The sequence below is a fragment of the Pleurodeles waltl genome, chromosome 1_1 (assembly GCF_031143425.1).
Source record: "Pleurodeles waltl isolate 20211129_DDA chromosome 1_1, aPleWal1.hap1.20221129, whole genome shotgun sequence".
In the NCBI taxonomy this organism is placed as follows: domain Eukaryota; kingdom Metazoa; phylum Chordata; class Amphibia; order Caudata; family Salamandridae; genus Pleurodeles; species Pleurodeles waltl.
The window spans coordinates 479,825,417-479,844,280 of NC_090436.1; the positions used below are offsets into that span (position 1 = coordinate 479,825,417).

An 18,864-nucleotide genomic window follows, 5' to 3' on the forward strand; every position below is an offset into this window, starting at 1 on the left:
TGTCACCCGCCTCCTGCCCTAGATCAATGCTGTCAAGAGTGAGCACAGTTTCCGCAATAATCTTTTAAGTACCAGGACGAGGATGGCAGAAAAAAGTACAGCAACTTAGGGAGAAACAGCATTTTAGAAATGGCAATTCGTCCCATAGGGGAAAGTGTTAAGGATGTTCAGAATTTGAGGGAGGGCCTCACTCGAGCTAGGGCTCTACCTAAGTTGCTGGAGTGGTAGATGTGGATCCCCAAGTTTTTAAACAAGTCATGATTAGTAAGGGGGAACAGATGAGATTGGTCTCAATTCACCCTCAATTCAGAAGTTTCTCTAAATTGACACAGTAACTATATAAATTGGGGGATCACTGTACTATCATCCTGAAGGTATACCAGGGCATCACCATCGTACAATTAAATTATATGCCAGCAGTCTTCAGCCTGAATTCTCCATCCGAAAGCCTGTGCCCAGACTGCGCATGCAAGGGGCTCTATAGCCAGCACAAAAATAATTGCAGTCATGATACAGCCTTGACAGGTGCCATGTTTGATGCAGAATGAGTCAGAGATAGTGTTACCAGTTTTCCCTGAGTCAGTGGTTCATTGTACAATAACCACCAGCCTCTTAATGACTTCCATCAGGTAATCTCACCTAAGGGTGTCAATCACCTTTTCTATGTCAAGCGATGCAACCTAGGGGTGTGTACCCATCGATCGTGCCCAGTCCATCAACATGAAAAGGCGATGCAAGTTCAAGAACGTGGTCCTGCCTGGTAAAAGCCCATTTTGATCTGGGTGTATTAACAAATACTCTGAGTTAACCCAATGTTGTAATAAGCTTCAGCTAAGTTATATATTATCTCAGCAAGATTGAGAATGATGGGTGGGAGACTAAAAAGAGTATTCTGACAGTTGGGGAGTGGAATATTCTTAGATTCAGAAAGTCACAGTTGGGAAACCAAACTTTTAAAAGCTTTGTGGGAAGCATTAGGAACAAAACGCAAGGTGGATTTCATATCCATAAAGGGATCTGGAAATTGATTACAATCATCTCTTACCAACAAATTATCAGTAGTGTCTTCAGGGAGTACAAGAAAGCAAATGCCTTTCATTGTCGCTCGGTGATTTGGACCTTAAAAGTTCCATAAAGTGAGGGTGGTATCATCAATGTGAAGTGTGACTAGTAACCAGCGTCCCTTCGAGTCATGATATTGGAATAGTGTAGTGATGTTAACAGACTTATGACACAGAATTATGACATTATTCTTTGTGGTAGCGGAGGGAGGAGAGAAGATATCATCAACATATTGTTTTTTTAACTTTAACAATTTCTGGTTCCTTAAGATGCATTTCCGGTAGTGAGGCAATTTGACATTTCAGGCATGCTAGAAGTCCTAGCACAAGCTGTCATTTGATGAGCTTCTTTAGCCCCTTGACCTTACATGTAATTGTCCTAAGTAGCATAATATTGAGGGGAAAAAAATATGCGTTGATTCTTAAGCAATACAAGGTATAACAATATTGAGAAAGAAGAAAAAAGAAAAAAAGAAAAAAAAAGAGAAAAAGAAAACAGTAAAGTGGAAAAAAACAGTCTCAGAAACCATAACAGGCAGGAATTTGGCATTACAAAGACCATGGTCCAAGAATGTTGAAAAAGGAGAAATAGACAAGCGAAGGAGGGTGAAGTGACAGTGGGGCACCTGAGAGAGATAGGCAGTTTGCAGCTTTGGCAAAGAGACAGTAAAAACTGAGAAGTAATATGTCCAGGAGCATAATCCAAAACATTAACTAGGTAGGACAAACTTGAGAAAAAACAGCTACAGTTATAATTTATAGACAGGAGACCATAACAATTACAACAATAAGACTGAACTTACCATGGAGAACATACAGATGGACTATTGAAAAAATGGAGACAAAACACGAGTGGGTACAATACCGCGATCCACAAAAGGGTCCATTCTGGAGAGAAGTAAGAGGGGAGAAAAAAAAGCGAGAAAAAATAAAAATCCATCAGTGAACAGAACAAACTTTGTAAGATCATTTAAAGTAGAAGAAAATCACTAAGAACATTGTTGGAATATGAATGTTCTTGTGTTAGCAGATGCCCCTAGTTTCATGGCTTTAGTTCTGTGTAAGATGTGTCCTTAAAGTGATTTTGAAAAGGCAGGGGTGAAGTAAGACATATCCGATGTTCATGGATCTCAGTTGAGAGCATTGAACCAGGAATTGCTTCAAACACATGGGAGAGATCCTGTGTGAAAAACACTTGTGACCTGACAATTGAAGAGAGCCCACCATTTTTGCCACTGAAAGTATTTGCATTAAATCAGTAAATTATAGGAAAAGTATGATGATTCCTTTGGCACGTGAGTTATGGCATGTGAAAGACCAGGGACCGAGACTATGGACTCATTGTAGAGTCAGAAGATTTAGATAGCAAGTTCAGTAATGAAGGAATCTTTGATTGCAAGAAGGATATCATGTTGGACCCATCTGGAATAGCAAAAAATTGGAGCGTAGTCATTCTGTTCCTGTTTTCCAAGTTTTATATTGGTCATTTAAGTTCAACAATGTCTTTAGCATTTAAGATATGTCCAGATTGAAGTCCTAAAGTTTACTTACTCACTCTCTGTTCCAGTGTGGAAACACATTGATAATGAGAAGACGGTTTATTCTCAGTTTGTTGCAATGAAGTGTTAACATCAGCCATAAATGGCTTAAGGGCTCCAAGTTCCTCCAAAAGACCTCCAGAGTCAAATGAGGAAATGATTCAGTGGGGAAATCAAGATAATTTTTTGGTTTTGGTCTTGAAGTGGAGTTAGTGCACTTTTTTGATGTGGCTCCAGTAGCGAAAAAGGAGGGAGTGAACTCCGTTCCAAAGTCTAAAACACTTTCCATGCTGACAGGGGAGGTAATAATAGTGCTTGTTGACTGATTTTGCATGATGGGGAGAGAATTTAGAGGTTTGACGGAGCTTTGCATGTCTCCTAGTTCAGCCTAAGCTGCTCTGCTATAGCTACCTCTATGAGCCTAAGCTGCTAGAACACTACTAATCTACTAATAAGGGATAACTGGACCTGGCACAAGGTGTAAGTACCATCAGGTACCCACCATAAGCCAGGCCAGCCTCCTACAATTAGCTCTTGACTTAGCCTCACTGCTCTGTGCCATGCTTCCATGGGATGAGCACAAGTTACTTTAGGGTGTGTTTGTGACTTACCCTAAGTAGAATTGTGATTTCTGCGTGAACAGAGTGCATACCTTTGCTAAGCAGAAACCTAATTTCTAACACTTCTCCTGAACTTTTTCCAAACTTTCTTTGAAGTCTAAAGATAAGCCTAAACTGGGCCCAGTCCACCCCTTGTATCAAACACACGCTTCATTGCCGTTCGCCTAAACCTTTGACTTTGATCAGATCTTGTGCAACCAGATACTTGTAGTTCGAGCTTTGATCTTAGGTGCCTTTTTTCCACTACAAACTTTACAAATTCATGACTCAGTTTATACTGGTTGGATTTAATTGGTTTTGGTGTCATTTTATTTATTAAAAAGTACTCTATTTTTATATATAGATGTGGGATTTGTCTTGTGTTATCTTTTTATCTTATTGTTTGTGTGCTGCATAAATAATGTATATATTGCCTTTAAGTTAAGCCTGACTGCTTTTGAGCCAAGCTACCAGAGGGTTAAGCACAGGTTAGGTTAACAACTTTCTGTGGGTCATCCTGACAAGGACGGGCTGTGTTTATTATTTGAGTGGGGCTGCCACTCCCTCAACTAATAACCCAATATCTATGCTATATTTGCTATGTTCTCTTTCATTTGATATTTGTTCAATTGCCCGAATTTTTACTAATAACACCCTACCCTTGAACCTGACACTGCAAACAACCTTCTACACCTAAACATGAGTGCATAAGGCCACCTTTGAGCCTGTGGACTATCTGAGTTTATTCCTGAGTTTACATGTTACTCATGCATCACTAGCCACCCACCCGTTTTTGCATGGTACTTACCCATTTATGGCTATGCGACTCCTGCCCAGTCCTGATCCTCTATGACACCTGGCAGTCATGAGGATGTGTACTTAGTGGCTATCCCTGAGCACGTACATGAATCATTCAGACGATACTTACAAACATTAAAGAGTGTTGTGGTGGTTTTGCATGTTCAGGCTAAGTATTGCCACCATGTTAGAACTTGGGTCATTAATTTATAAGGCATTGACCTTACCAATTTAGTACTTGAGCTACTTAATCCTTCCAAATGTTTTTTTTTTTTTTTTTTTAAACTATTCTGAGAATTTTCTATAGCTCATTAGAGTGATAGCCACAAGTGCTCGCATTTTAAATGAGACCCATTGCTGCACAGCTGGGGTAAAAGGTCCTGCGCTGGTTGCATACGAATATGGGGTATAGAAGTGTGCACACATATGCAGGCTCTGAATCAAAGACTACATACTGTCTGACTCTGCCTGGTATCTGCACAGAGTTAGCCTGGATAAATTGGTTTTGGCTGGTGTAGGTCTTATAATTTAATTGGCCATCCAAAAGAAAATATATCTTTTACTTTTGAAAGACATGTAAGTCTGTAGTATTTCACTGTATTTATATTTTTGTATTGGCTCAACATAGAGGTATGATTATTATAACTTGCCATTTGTTTATAAAAGTGAAAAACACAAATAAACTATGTGGTTTGCTATAGATGCGCTCTTTTATGCTTTTGGGTTTTTGCAATATTTCCTTGAGCCAGCCCTAATGATTTGGATTTTTAAATATCTTTATGGTCCAAGTTAATCACTATGCAGGTCAGCTGGAAGTGCAAAGCCACTCCAGGTTTCCTTTTTTAAAATAGGGGTTTGAATAAAAACAGAATAAAATAGCAACACTGTGCTTTTCAGTTAAATTGGTCATTTTAAAAAAGCACAGCACAGCCATTGATTTTGAAACGAGATCTCTTTAATTTGCTTCCAGCTCCTGCACATGTAAGGAAATGTGTATTGCTTTTGATTTTGAAAAAAATGTTCAGATATACAGGTATTAGAAGTAGTCAAGTTTCCCTTTGATGCTTTGAGGCATACCAGACCTTTGTGATCCTATCTGCAGGGGATAGATGAGATTGTTTTAGCCTCTTCTAAGCTGTGTTAGACATTTAACTTAGCTATCTGTATCCAGTGCGTTTCAAGGGTGAACTCTGACACTGTTGATTGGACCTTCCCAAGCTATTTTCTGAAATCCGACTGCCACTGCCAATTGTTGATGACAAATGCGTTAATTCCATTTGCAAGCTGGGTCTCAGGCGACAGCTTCAACTGCCCTTTCCCCGAATCTTGTCCTTTCATTAATTACTCCCACACGACCTCTACACTTAATTTAACATGCTCTTGCTCCAGACAATACTAGAATTAATCTCAGCCCAATATTATGTCTACGTAACATTTAGTACTTTCCAGGATAAAATACATATCTCCAACCCTGGTGTTTTTATTCCATGGTAACTCCTCGTGTCTTAGCAGTGCCCCAAGCTTTAGTGTCCTGTTTCTCCTTTGTTGACTCCATGAAGTGTATTTTTGTGGTTTGCTACTGCCACCAGAAAGGAGGATTCTGTCGCTTCCGGATTGAGGCTCTTGTCTATTGTATTTCCTACTGGCTTAGCATTGTCTTCAGGGGCTAGGATACTATCACTCCTGGATTGATTCCATACTGTACTTCCTTGTGTCATAGCACAACCATCCGGGCATAGAGTAGTGTTGCTTTTAGGAAGACGGCATGTACTTTACATTGGTTACACTTGCATGACTCCTAGTATGACGCTGCAGAACCACATGCACAAAAAAACAGAATTTTTGGGGCGTGGCCAGCCAAGATGGCTGAGTTGGTGTGACTAACACAGCTCTGCTAGCAGTTTAGCGCAAATAAGGCACACAGAGATGGAGAGACTTAGGCCCTCATTACAAGATCAGCAGTAAAAACTGTCTACTGCAGCGGCGATGGCCGCCAAAAGACCGTCGCCGCAGCTACCAGCCGTCAGCCATAATATGACCACAGACAGATTTCTACCACAAGAAGGGCAGAAATCCAGCTGTGGCCATCCAAGGTGGCGCTGCTACGACCAGCAGCGCCATGCCAGTAGACCGCCCCCAGCCGTATTATGAGAAATAATTCGGCCTGGTGGTGTTCTGCTGGCGGGTGCTGCTGGCGGTAGCAGCGCCCCGTCTCGTCTCCTGCCGGAAGACCCCCTGGACCCAGGTAAGTCGGGTCTCCGACAGGGGTGGAGGGTGGAGGGTCCTGTGTGTGTGGGGGGGATGTGTTTGTGTATGTGTGTGCATGAATGCAGGTGTGTGTTGAGTGCTGATTGCGGGTGTGCATGTATGGAAGTGCGTCTGTGTGTATGTTTTGTAGTGTGTGTGGATGTGTGTGAATGGATTTCTACATGCATGCATGTATGTGTGAATGAGTGTGTATATACGTGTGTATGTGTGTGTAGGGGGAGTTGGAGGAGGTTTGGAGATGTAGGGTGGGTCTTTGGAGAGGTAGGGTGGTGGGGGACCCCTATCAGTGTCAGGGAAGGAATTCCCTGTCACTGATAGGGCCTACCGCCATGGTTTTTGTGGCATTACGAACGCCACGAAAACCATGGTGGTTGATGAGGTCATAATCCCGCAGAGGGCACAAATGCAGCTTCCGGGCCGGAGATGGTTATCTCCAGCCCGGCGGCTGCTACCGCCATGGCGGTCGGAGTGGTACATTGGCGGGTTGTCATAATGTGGCAGTAAGTACCTCCACCCTGTTGGTGGTACTACCACCACATTATCGCCAACCACCGGGGACATAATGACCCCCTTAGTCTTTGTCCAGACACATACTGGAGGACAGCAACAAGCTTGAGACGATGGTGTGAGACCCTGATGGCTTGTAAAGCTGCGGATATTGCATGGAGTGTGGAGTAACGGCTGAAGCCAAAATGATGGCTCGACAGGCAGACCACAAACTCGCAGCACTCATCGCCCATAGAAGCCCTGACCAGGCAACACAGGACTATGCAGATTACTGCGTAGTGTCCCCTTAATACCCTGGACCCTGAGGGGAATCCCAGAACTAGACCCTGTCCGGACCACTCGCTTCTAGTCACCCACTGCCATGTATTGAGGCTGCCACGCATTATGAGTACTGTTCTCAAGCACACTCCAACTCACCAGTGAGTCAGGAAGAGTGAGGGTGATAGGGACCACCCCAAGAAGAAGACGGGGATGGTGGGCGCACAGCTGGAGAGACAGGTGATTGGTCCTTGCCTGACCCTGACATGGTGTCATGAGATTGGCTTATTGGTTTTGTGAGGCGCAATCAACTCATTCACAATGGGCAGACACCCAGACAGGTACCACTTGCAATTTGCAAGTCTACTGATCCTGGATATCTAATGACCCGCTTTACTTCCAAGGGTGGCCCAAGTTTTTCTGCTTGACTCTAAGATGGTGGTTTGAGGATCTCTAAACCTACCCAAAGCTCAGGGGCCAACCCTTCTCATCTGGGCATCCTGCTGCTCACAAGCACTCTTGTTAGGCTACCAGAATTTGCTCCAGCCTTCTCTCCAGATATGCTGCCACTTGGAGTCAGGTCAGCTGTGGAGCCTTTGATCCGCCCTCTGTCCACAGCTAATGACTCTGAGGCACCTGGAAACAGTGTAATGGTTTGCTCCTGGCTGCCTTGAGACAGACACTTCCAGAACAAAACTGCATCCTGTGAAGGGTGGTCGGAGGAAAGCAGAGAGGGGAGTAAGCATCATGAACAGCAGCATCAGTACATATGCAAAGGCGGCAATCTTTACCATATGACTCACAACTAGTGGCTATGCAGATGGTTTGCACTTCCTATGTGTATTTGGAGTATAAAAGTCTAAAATTCATTAGTTTTTAGGTAGTCCTTTCAAGGGTGCCAAACTGGTATTACACCCAACCACTCCGGGTGTGGTCTTGTCAACTGAAGACCAGTCAACAAATAATAGTACAATGTTCAAAATACCATGACACACCCCATTTGTTCCTGTAGTCCATTCAGAAATGCTAAGTCAAATAGTTTTCGTGCTGGAATTTTTTTTTTCACAACGCGGAAAGAAAACTCTCGGACTCGGCTTATCATGGTCACATATATTTCTTGATTTGTGACACACATCTCTTTTGGACAATCCTATAATGCGCCCACTGGTTATATATTGTGTATTGGACTCTGCAGCACATTGGATATTTTGGGAGACATACATACCTTGCCTTGAGAAAGTCAATTTAACGAAACAGGTGATGGCTGTTAATTCATGGGATTAGCTGTTCTTTGTACATTCTCCTGAATCTTGGAGGAGTTAAAACATTCTATTTTATACTTCAAGTATTTTGAACATTGGCAATCTTTACCATGTTCCTATGATTCCTCGTGATGGTGCTCCATGATGCCTGGTGCCAATGCCTAAATAAACACACTTACAAACAGGAAGCGAACATACAGCACCTTCCCCACCTTCAATAGCAAAGGGGAGGGACACCGCCGCACAGGGCCCCACAGCTGCATTGGCAGACAATCCCTCCTTCCTTCTCTGACATGTTGCATGAATGCTTCAAAAAAGCAACAACTAAACAGGGTATCTAGTTACTTCACCCTGGCCGAGGTGCAAGACCACGTAGCGGACTCTGAAACCATGGACAACATGTCCCTCACAAAGGAGAATATCCTCACCTCCCTAAGCAACTTTGAGAAAGAGCTTTGTGAGGAACTCAAAGCAGACGTGGCCTCCTCCTTGTTATAAGACGGACAGATGGGTAGGGTCATCATGGTGAGAGGTGACTTAAAAGTCGTAAACTAACTTTTGTTTCCATTTATGCCCCTAGTACTAACCAGGCCCTATTCATATATTCTTTTTTAACTCTGCTGAGAGGCTTCACCGAAGGGGATATTGTTGTTAGAAATGGGATCTCTAGTTGGCAGTCAGTTCACAACCTGTTCAAGTAGGGACCCTCACTCTAGTCAGGGTGAAGGAGATACACTGCTCAGATAACCCTGCTCATCCCTTGGTAGCTTGGCACAAGCAGTTAGGCTTATCTCATAGGGAATGTGTAGAGTATTTGCACAAACACATACTAACACAGTGAAAACACCACAATTTCCAGACATGCAGCTTCGTGTCCCTGTGGTGATGTTAAAGCTTTGCCTCCCAGGGACCATGGGTGGAAAATCCAGATGCACAGCAACAATGAATCTGCGCTGAGCTTGTGATGCATTGATTTCACTGGCGCTGCGTCAATTTTGCAGCTGCAAAGCAGGACCTGTGTCCATTTTTTCACTGCTTTGCACAACTGCGTGGATTTTCTCCCAGGTTTTACCAGCTTCTCCTCCCAGGGCCTGGATGTGGCACCACTTGGCAAGTCAGGGGTCTCAGCAAGAGCACCCAGGTGCTGGCAGATGAAGTTTTTGATGTCCCTGAGACCTCTTAACATGAGGTAAGCTCAGTCTAAGCCCTTGGAGAAACATCACAAGCAGTATACACAGCAAAGAACAGTTGTTGTCCTCTTTAAGTCAGAAGCAGCAACTGCAGGCCAAATCAGAAAAGCATGCACAGCAAAGGGGCAGTACTACTCCCAACAGCTTTTTAGATCTTCTCCTTGGTAGAGGTCTCTCTTGATCCAGAAGTGTTCTAAAATTGTCAGGTCTGCAGTCCAAAAATTAAACTCTTTTTTTGCCTTTAAAGTAGGCACAATTCAAAGGAAGGTCTTTCACAAACAGCCCAACTGTCAGTCTGACCCAGACGTGGATTCAGCAGCCAAGCAGAGGCACAGAATGGTTATGCATGAAAACGCCCACTTTGGCATTTTCAAACAGACAATCTAAAAGCCAACTATACCAAAGATATAGTTTTAAATTGTGAGTTCAGAGACCCCAAACTCCTCATCTCTATCTGCCCCCAATGAGAAACTGCGCTACAAATATATTTAAAGGCAATCCCCATGTTAACCTAAGACCGAGGTAGGCCTTGCTATAATGAACACCAAATATGGCAGTATTTCACTATCAGGACAGGTAAAACACACCAGTACATGCCCTACCTTTTAAATACCATGCATCCTGCCCATGGGGCTACCTAGGGCCTACCTTAGAGTTGCCTAACATGGGCTAAAAGGGAAGATCTGGGCCTGCCTAGTGGGTGCAGTTGCCAGGTCGACATGGCTGTTTAGGACTGCACATATAGACACTGCAATGGCAGGTCTGAGATGTGCTGCATGCCCATTAATAGCATTTCATTTGCATGCCCTGTGCACCTCTAGTGCACTTTACAAGGACCTACTAGTAAATCAAATGTGCCATCATGGACCAATTACCAATACAACTTAGACAGCGATCACTTGCACTTTGGCACTGGTTATCAGTAATAAAGTACCCAGAGTCCTAATGCTTACAAAAACAGGTCAGAAAAAATAGGAGGAAAAGGCAAAAAGTTTGGGAATGAACCCGCAAAAATGCCTGGTCCAACACAACCCCCTCCCAGCCTAAAGCCAGGGAAGGCCTATCAATACCTTGCTGGACTTCCCTGCTTAGAACGATAGAACCTGGACAGTGGTCCACTACTCCAGGGGCTCTTGCCAGTTCTACGTCTCTCTGAACCCAGGTGGATCCATCTTTCTACATTCTGAGGGGCCACTGAACTAACTCCGGGGGAACATTTCTCCTCATCTGTGGATTCCAACTGTGCAGTACTTTACTTTGCTCACAGATGCATCCCTGTAGGTAGACATTACCACCATAGGCAACAGTGTGATGTGGCACATTCGACCCCCTGGACCTGACTTTGGTTCCCCACCCAGGGAAAACTCTGACCACAAGGACAACAACCAACAGAGGACAATGATAGTTGTCAGTGTAAAGGGCTAGGCACCAGGCCACATTGGGGTCTCTAGCCTCTGTTTTAAAAAAATGTGGGGGGCTGTAGCCCCAGGTGCCTGGCACCCTTTTTCCTTTACACCTCCCACCAGTTCAGCAATGGTTTCCTGAGACTGGTCACTCACCTTAGGGTCCATACCCTCAGGCTCAGCTGGGCACAGGAGAGGGCTCTCCCTCCTCTTGTCCCTCTCACTGGGGTTCTGTATCTTCCACTTTAGAGGGGTACCCCTAGACAACTGTACTGTGAGGGTGCCTCTGGCAGCCATCCCTTCCAGTTCCCTTGGCACCTAGAGCAATTCATTCCCCAGAAGGCAGTCTATGGGCATCTGGGGACTAACTATGACCCTCCTCTGGGTCACTTCCCTACCCCAATCTTGGGATACCAGGGACATAGGGGAGAAGAAGTCCTAATCTCACACACCTGGCTGGCGTACTACTCTGGGGACACAAGCCTTTCCACCATCATGGTCATGGTATGGCGAGCCCCACTGTCCCACAGAGCAGTGACTGGGACCCCATTCAGTGTCACCTGGTGGAAATGAGGACTCACACCCTGAGGGATCACCAACTCACCCTCTATGTCTACCTCCCAACTAAGGGATATCATGGCCTGGTCTATGACCTGCCCCTGGGGACTACCTTCCTCAAAGGCCACATTGGCTGCCCCTGTAGAGGGGCCACCAGTTGGGGATTTCCTAGGGCAGTCAGAGTCCCCTTTCTTGTGTCCTAACTGGGAACACTCAAAGCACCAGGGTTAAAAATGGGGTGTCCTTGGTCACCACCCACCAGAACCTCCCTCCTTTTTGTCAGAAGGAACATGGGAGCGTTTTTCACCCCCTTATTCTGGGACCTGTCTGTGTCTCCCTTCACCTCCCCCTCCTTCTGCTGAGGCCACTGCTGACCCTTGGCTGAGTTTCCCACATACAACTTTTTGTTGACTTTTTGCTGACCCGCTCCTCAGCAAGCTTCCTGGGGTCAGTAAGCCTGCTGTCAATCAGGTGCTGGTGCAGTTCTCGAAAACAAAGACTATGCAAGTGATTCAATACACTCAAATTGTACAGCCCCTCATAAGTCGTTAGCTTGCTGCCTTTCACCCACCCATCCAGTGCTCTGCAAAAAGAATCAACACATTCCAACCAAGTTTGAGAATCTCCCTTCTTGAAAGACCTAAATATTTCCTTGTACTGCTCTGGAGTGAGACCATCCCTAGTGAGTAAGGTGTTCTTAATGGTAGAGTAGGTGAGCCCCTGTGGATTACCTAAGGCTGTCAAAATGTTCCTACCCTCTAACTCAACCCCCAGTGTACCTCAGGGACCATTTTCATGTGGAGAGCTGACTTATATCCCTTGAACCCCAAGTACATGTCATCCTTTCTCTTATAATCCTTTACTAAATCTTTGGGATTCTGCACCCTCTTTTCAGATTGCACTTTGGTATTGTTGCCACCCTCTGTGCAGGACCTGCTCTTCAGAGCTAGCTCCTTCAAACTCAGTTATTGAGCAAAGGTTAGTTTCTTCTCCTTCATGTCAAGTTTGTCTTATTCTTCCTCCCTTCTTATTCTATACGGCTACCTCTCCCTATAATGCTGGAGTCTGAGCTCTCCATTTCTAGTACATGCCTGAGTTTTCCCGCTTGTCCTACAGTTCCTCCTGGTTCATGCCTTTGGAAGAAACACTGCTGCCTACCCTGGAGGCCCTCCTTCCAGGTGGGTCCTGGTTATCCATAAAAATCTCATGTATGCTCTGCACCTGTTCATTCACAGCAATACTCTCATCTGCCATTTGCTCCTCAGCCTCTTTTGCTGCCAACCACACCGTCTTCACCTTTTGGAGCTCCTCTTTCTGGTGGAGCTTTTGATTGGATACTTGAATTTCTTACAAAATGTTTGAGCTGAGGCACTTTATATGAATCCAACTTTTCCAGATCAAACACCACATTTGTTGCAACTACTGATGGCTCTCTAGATTGAGACATGCTTGTGAATAAGGCTCAACAAAGGTGCAAAGTTTCAGAAGGCAAGGGAAATCCAAAAAGGAAAAAGAAAAGCAAAACTCAAAAATCAAGAGAAAAACAGTATGTGGTTGTGTAATGGTCTGCAATAATACGGTAGTGTACACCAATCACTGTATGTCAATTACAAATATCCTCCCACTTTTTACCAATGTTAGAAATGGGGTCTTTAGTTGGTAGCCAGTTAACACCATGTCCAAGTAGGGATACTCACTCTCGTCAGGGTAAGGGATATACACAGCTTCGATAACCCCTGTTCAACCCCTTGGTAGCTTAGCACAAGCAGTCGGGCTTATCTCAGAGGCAACGTGTAAAGTATTTGCACAAACACATACAGTAAAACTGTGAAAATACCACCAAAGCACTCCACACCAGTTTAGAAATATAGCAATATTTATCTAGATCAAACAAGACCAAAACAACAAAAATCCAACATACACAAGTAAAGATTTAACATTTTAAAGTAAAAAGAGTCTTAATCCATAAGAATCAATGGATACATTGCTTTAGCACAAAGTACCTGGTACTCATCAAAAATAAAGCTACAGGGGCAAGGGTGCATCTGAAAAGAAAGCAATGCGTTGAATCCTTACTCACAAGTGAGGCCGTGTGTCAATTTTTTCTCCGCTGGGTAAGCAATGCATTGATTCTTTCCTCGCAGGAAAGGGATGTGTCAGTTTCCAGACAGGCAGCTCCGGGCCTGGGCAGTGATGTTGAAGAATGGATGCCCAGGGACGATGGGTGGAAAATCCAGACACACAGGAATGATGAATCTGCAATGACCTGGCGATGCATTGATTTCATCATTGCTGTGCCAATTTTGCAGCTGCGGTGCAGTCGCTGCTTCGATTTTTTTACGGCCCAGCACAATTGTGTATATTTTCTCCCAGGTTTTACCAGCTTCTACTTCCAAGGGCCCACAGCCTGGATATGGCACCACTTAGCAAGTCAGGGGTCCCCGCAAGAGAGCACAGGTGCTGGCAGATGAAGTCTTTGATGTCACTGAGATTTCTTTACAGGAGGCAAGTTTAGTCCAAGCCCTTGGAGAAACTTCATAAGCAGGATACACAGCAAAGTCCAGTCTTTGTCCTTTCTAAGGCAGAAGATGCAACTGCAGGCCAACCCTGCAAAGCATGCACAGCAAAGGGGCAGTACTCCTCTCAGCTCTTCAGCTCGTCTTTGGCAGAGGTTCCTCTTGATCATGAAATGTTCTAATATTGTGGGGCCAGCAGTCCAATATTTATATTCATTTCTGCCTTTGATAGGCAAACTTCAAAGGAAAGTCTTTGTATGGCACAAGACCCGGCCTCTTCATTGTCCTGCCCCAGCCACACTCTAAGCAGGTTAGAGACTATATTGTGTGAGGTCAGGCACAGCCCTGTCAGTGACTCTCTCCCACACTAGTCCAGGAAGACCCATCAGGATATGCAGGACAAATTTCAGCTCCATTAGTGTCACTGTTTAGAGTGAATTGGAAAACAGCCCAATTGTCAAACTGACCCAGAGGTGTATTCGGCAGCCAAGCAGAGGCACAGAATGGTTAAGCAAGAAAATGCCCACTTTATAAAGATGGCATTTTTCAAACAGGCAATCTAAAAAACAACTTTACCAAAAGGGTGCATTTTAAAATTGTGAGTTCAGATACCCCAAACGCATTATCTCTATCTGCTCCCAATGGGAAACTGCGCTAAAAAGATATTTAAAGTCAATCCGCATGTTAACCTAAGGGAGAGGTAGGCCTTTCTATAATGAACACCGAATATGGAAGTATTTCACTATCAGGACATGTAAAACACACCAGTACATGCCCTACCTTTTAAATACCCTGCATCCTGCCCATGGTTCTACCTAGGGCCTAACTTAGGGGTGCCTTATACATTCTAAAAGGGAATGTTTGGGCCTGGAAAGTGGGTGCACTTGCCAGGTTGACAGGGCTGTTTAGGACTGCACACACAGGCACTGCACTGGCAGGAATGAAACATGTTTACAAGGCTACTCATGTGGGTGGCACAATTATTGCTGCATGTCCACTAACAGCATTTGATTTACAGGCCCTGGGTACCTCTTGTGCACTTTACTAGGGACTTTAATAGTAAATCAGATGTGCAAATCATGGAAAAGCCAATTGCCAATACAATTTAGACAGAGAACACTTGCACTTTAGCACTTGCAAGAAGTGGTAAAGTGCCCAGAGTCCTAGAGCCAACAAAAACAGGTCAGAAAAATAGGAGGAAGAAGGCAAAATATTTGGGGATGACCCTGCAAAAACGACAAAGTCCAACAGTTGTAATGGCGTTGTAATGGGAGATTTTAACTTGACCTAGCATTCCAAGATCAGCACCCATCCTCATTGATCAACCACTGGAAACGTTCCCAAATCGCTCAGAAAGACCTTTTGTACAATGGGTCTCTTAGATGCCTAGAGATCACTCAACCCCAACACGCTCGACTAGCCGTTCTTCTCCCATACACATCGTAGCTACTCAAGGTTAGACTGTGTCTTCATCAACCAAGCTATGCAGCATGATCTACAGGGGGTTTGATCCTTCCTATTACCTTTTCAGATCATGCTCCGGTCTCTATGATGCTAGAGTGGGGACTCCCCACCATCCTGATATCACTGTTGGTATTTTCCAAGCTCTCTGATATGCAAACAACTTTTTAGAGTCAACCTCCAGAAAGTGATCAGAGAATATTTCCAAGTTAACCAGCCCCACAATTCCACCCTTTTGAATATCTGGGACGCCTTCAAAGCAAATATCAGGAGCTCTTGCCTAGCATTAAACACAGCACTTAATAAACAAAAGGCTGCAGAATGTGAACCACTCAAAGAAGAACTTAATCACTTAGAACAGGCTCATGAAAGGACTCCAATCCTAGTGCTCCAAAAGAAGGTCACTTGAGAGGGAAACTTATTGCAATATAAAATAACAGCGCTGAATTTATGCTGCTGAATCTAAGAAGTACCTCATACACACAGGGCAACAAAGTGGGAACTGGAAAACTGGAATACAAAGGGGACGTTCTCTGGGACACGGGGACCGTGACAACCTCTGACCCAGAAATGGCTCACACTTTCAAATCCATCTATAGCAATCTCCACAAAGTGGAGCAGGCTACCTTGCACTCCCAAACAGAATATCTGGTAGGTCGGATCTCCCCTAGGTGACAAAGGCACAAAATGAAATATTAGGTGAACCATTTGACGAGGAAGAAGTTTGTCAGGCTATTAAATCCTTAAAGCTTCATAAAGCACCGGATCCTGATGGCTTCACTGTCCAATCTGATTAAACCTTCAGCTCTGATTCTGGTTCCACATCTGACCACGCTATTTAATTACATTGACAACTCTGGGGCAGTCACATACACCATGAGCAAAGCCTTGGTAACAGATCTGTCGAAGCCTAGGAAAGACCCATAAATATTTCGCTGCTATAGGCCAATTGCCCTGTTAAACTTGGATGCCAAACTGTGCTAAAATTCTCCCACGTAGCTGGACGAAATGATGCTAGATTTGATCCATCTGGATCAATCAGGCTTCATTAAGGGGGGACAGACCCATGATAACTTGAGATGAGTCATCCATCTCATTGAGAGATGACTTAAAAGCAGATGTATGCGACTCTGCTAAGTCTTGACATTGAAAAGGCCTTCAACAGGGTAAATTGACCCTTTCTATTCTTGACATTGAAACACTTTGGCTTTTGCAAGTCCTTTATCATCATGGTCCAAGAGAATTATGTAGCCCCGTGCACTAAAATTATGGTCAATAGGGTCAGCTCTGAGCCCTTCCATCTTGAAAGAGGGATGAGACAAGGCTTTCCCCTCTCCCGTCTACTATTTACCCTCAGAGTCGACACCTTGGCAGCCCAAATCTGAGCTAATCCGGAGATTCAGTGCATACATTTTGGGACTATGGAACACAAAATATCTCTTTATGCCACTGATATCCTCTTAATCTTCACCTCGCCCTTATCTTTACTGGGAACCCCCAGAACGAATTAAGGAAATTTGGGAATATCGCAGGCTTCCGAGTCAATATTACCAAATCTATTCCTCTTAATTTGACATTAACTAATGCAGACATGGAAACTCTAGTGGCTTCCACCCCTTACAAATGGGCGACAAGAGAGATCACCTATCTGGGCATCAAACTCACAGCCACTTTATATAACCTCTACTGGGCCAACTACGTCTCACTTTTGTGCCAGCTAAAATCAGATCTCAGATGTTGGGCACCCATGCACTTCTCTTGGTTAGGCTGTATTAATGCTATCAATAGGATATGCTTACCTAAAGTCCTCTATTTGTTCAGGCTCTCCCCATTACACTGGAAGGAGATTTTCTCTCGACACTACACTCACTTATTACAAGCTTTATTTTGCAAAGAAGTAGAGCACGTCTTCTATTCAAACTTTTAAGACCTTCTACTGTAGCTGGAGGATTGGTGCTTCCTGACTTTCACATATATTACAAGGCCACCCAATTAAGGGTTATAGCTGAGTGGTTCCTTAGCGTATCAGACAAAAACTGATTGCATATGGACAGGGCCATTACTGGTCTAGTCATATGGGACATTTTTTGGAAGCCCAAAGCTGAGAGACCACTGAATGCCTACCTGAGTACACCCACAAGAACGACATTGAGCACTTGAGATGAAGTTAATAGAGCAGTGGGGTGAACTACTTTCTCCTCCCCTCACACTCCCATACATCCCCTGCCTTTCCACCAGCAGCAAAGCCTGGCCCTTTGATGCTTGATTTGAGGGAGGTTGTCTGACACTTTCAGGCTTATTCTACAACTGCAATATTTTGAGATTTTAAAACTGTAATCGCAACTTCCATTTAACTGATGCAGAACACTACAATTACATCCAACTAAGACTTTGGGCAACACCCGAGGGACTTGAGGTGGACACTAAGGACCTTATACCCATTGAACACTTTGTCAAGAAGGTCGGAGGTTCTAGGGAACCATATCCTTTTAGTATACTTTGCTATTACATACGCTCCATACGCCACAGCCACATCATGTTCTGTTCTGGGAACATGTGCTGGAGGAAACTATAGCAGAAACACATTGGACAACATTATGGAAGGATATAGGGAAATACAATCACTCAATAAACATGAGAGAGGCACACTACAAAGTTATGTATGAGTGGTATTTATATCCTACTAAATTGAAGATGGTGTCCCCAGAGATATCCGATCTCTGCTGGAGAGGGTGTGGCCTACTGGGTGACTTCCGCCCAGTGGTATGCTGGTCTCTGGCAGGCACTTATAGTGAAGCACATGGCAGATATTTACTGGGACGATTTCAAAAATGTTTAATTCCTCTTGGGCCCTTTAGTCACATACCTGCCCTTGATGGCTTTCCATACTCCAACATGAGCCCTTCATTTATTTCAGTTTTGAGGCACTTACCTACATGCAATGCTCCAAGGTTAGTTAGCATGGTGTTCCTTCCCTTCCGAAGCCTCCCTTCCATGAGGCAACAAATGTACCACATGACTCTCTCCATTTTACAATTCTTTTTACTTTTGTCTTTACTTGTTCCTATCCTCGTTATAATGCCCATGACATGCTTTTCCCCCTGAAATATTAACCCTGGGCTCATGAGAATTAGAGAGTGCCGAGGCCACTGGCGTACGAGAATGGCTGTGGTTTGGTTTCTGGGGGTCAACACCACTATGCACCATAATGCTGATGTAACACTTGAACTGTTGTAAGAACAAGATGTCTTGCACCAGATTGGGCTTCAAGTTGACACTGTACTTGGCTTTGGAGGGTCACCGACATGCTACTTTGAATAATGGTGCTCCGCAAGCTTTATACTATGTTGTGTCAGTAAAAACCTTACTAAAAATAGTTTTGATAAAACATTTATTTTTTTCTACACGACATTGCATATGGTATGACAGATTGCATGAAAGTTTG

At 44.2% G+C, this 18,864-nt stretch overlaps 1 long non-coding RNA gene across 1 annotated transcript in view; it reads right to left on the minus strand.

Annotated features, from left to right (window-relative positions):
* The window catches only part of LOC138282370 (uncharacterized), a 78,703-nt gene that overhangs the window by 47,845 nt on the left and 11,994 nt on the right, over window positions 1-18,864 (minus strand). The window contains exon 2 of the long non-coding RNA XR_011200943.1: window positions 1,865-1,949. This is a non-coding gene — a long non-coding RNA (uncharacterized lncRNA). The remainder of the gene's footprint in view (window positions 1-1,864; window positions 1,950-18,864) is intronic.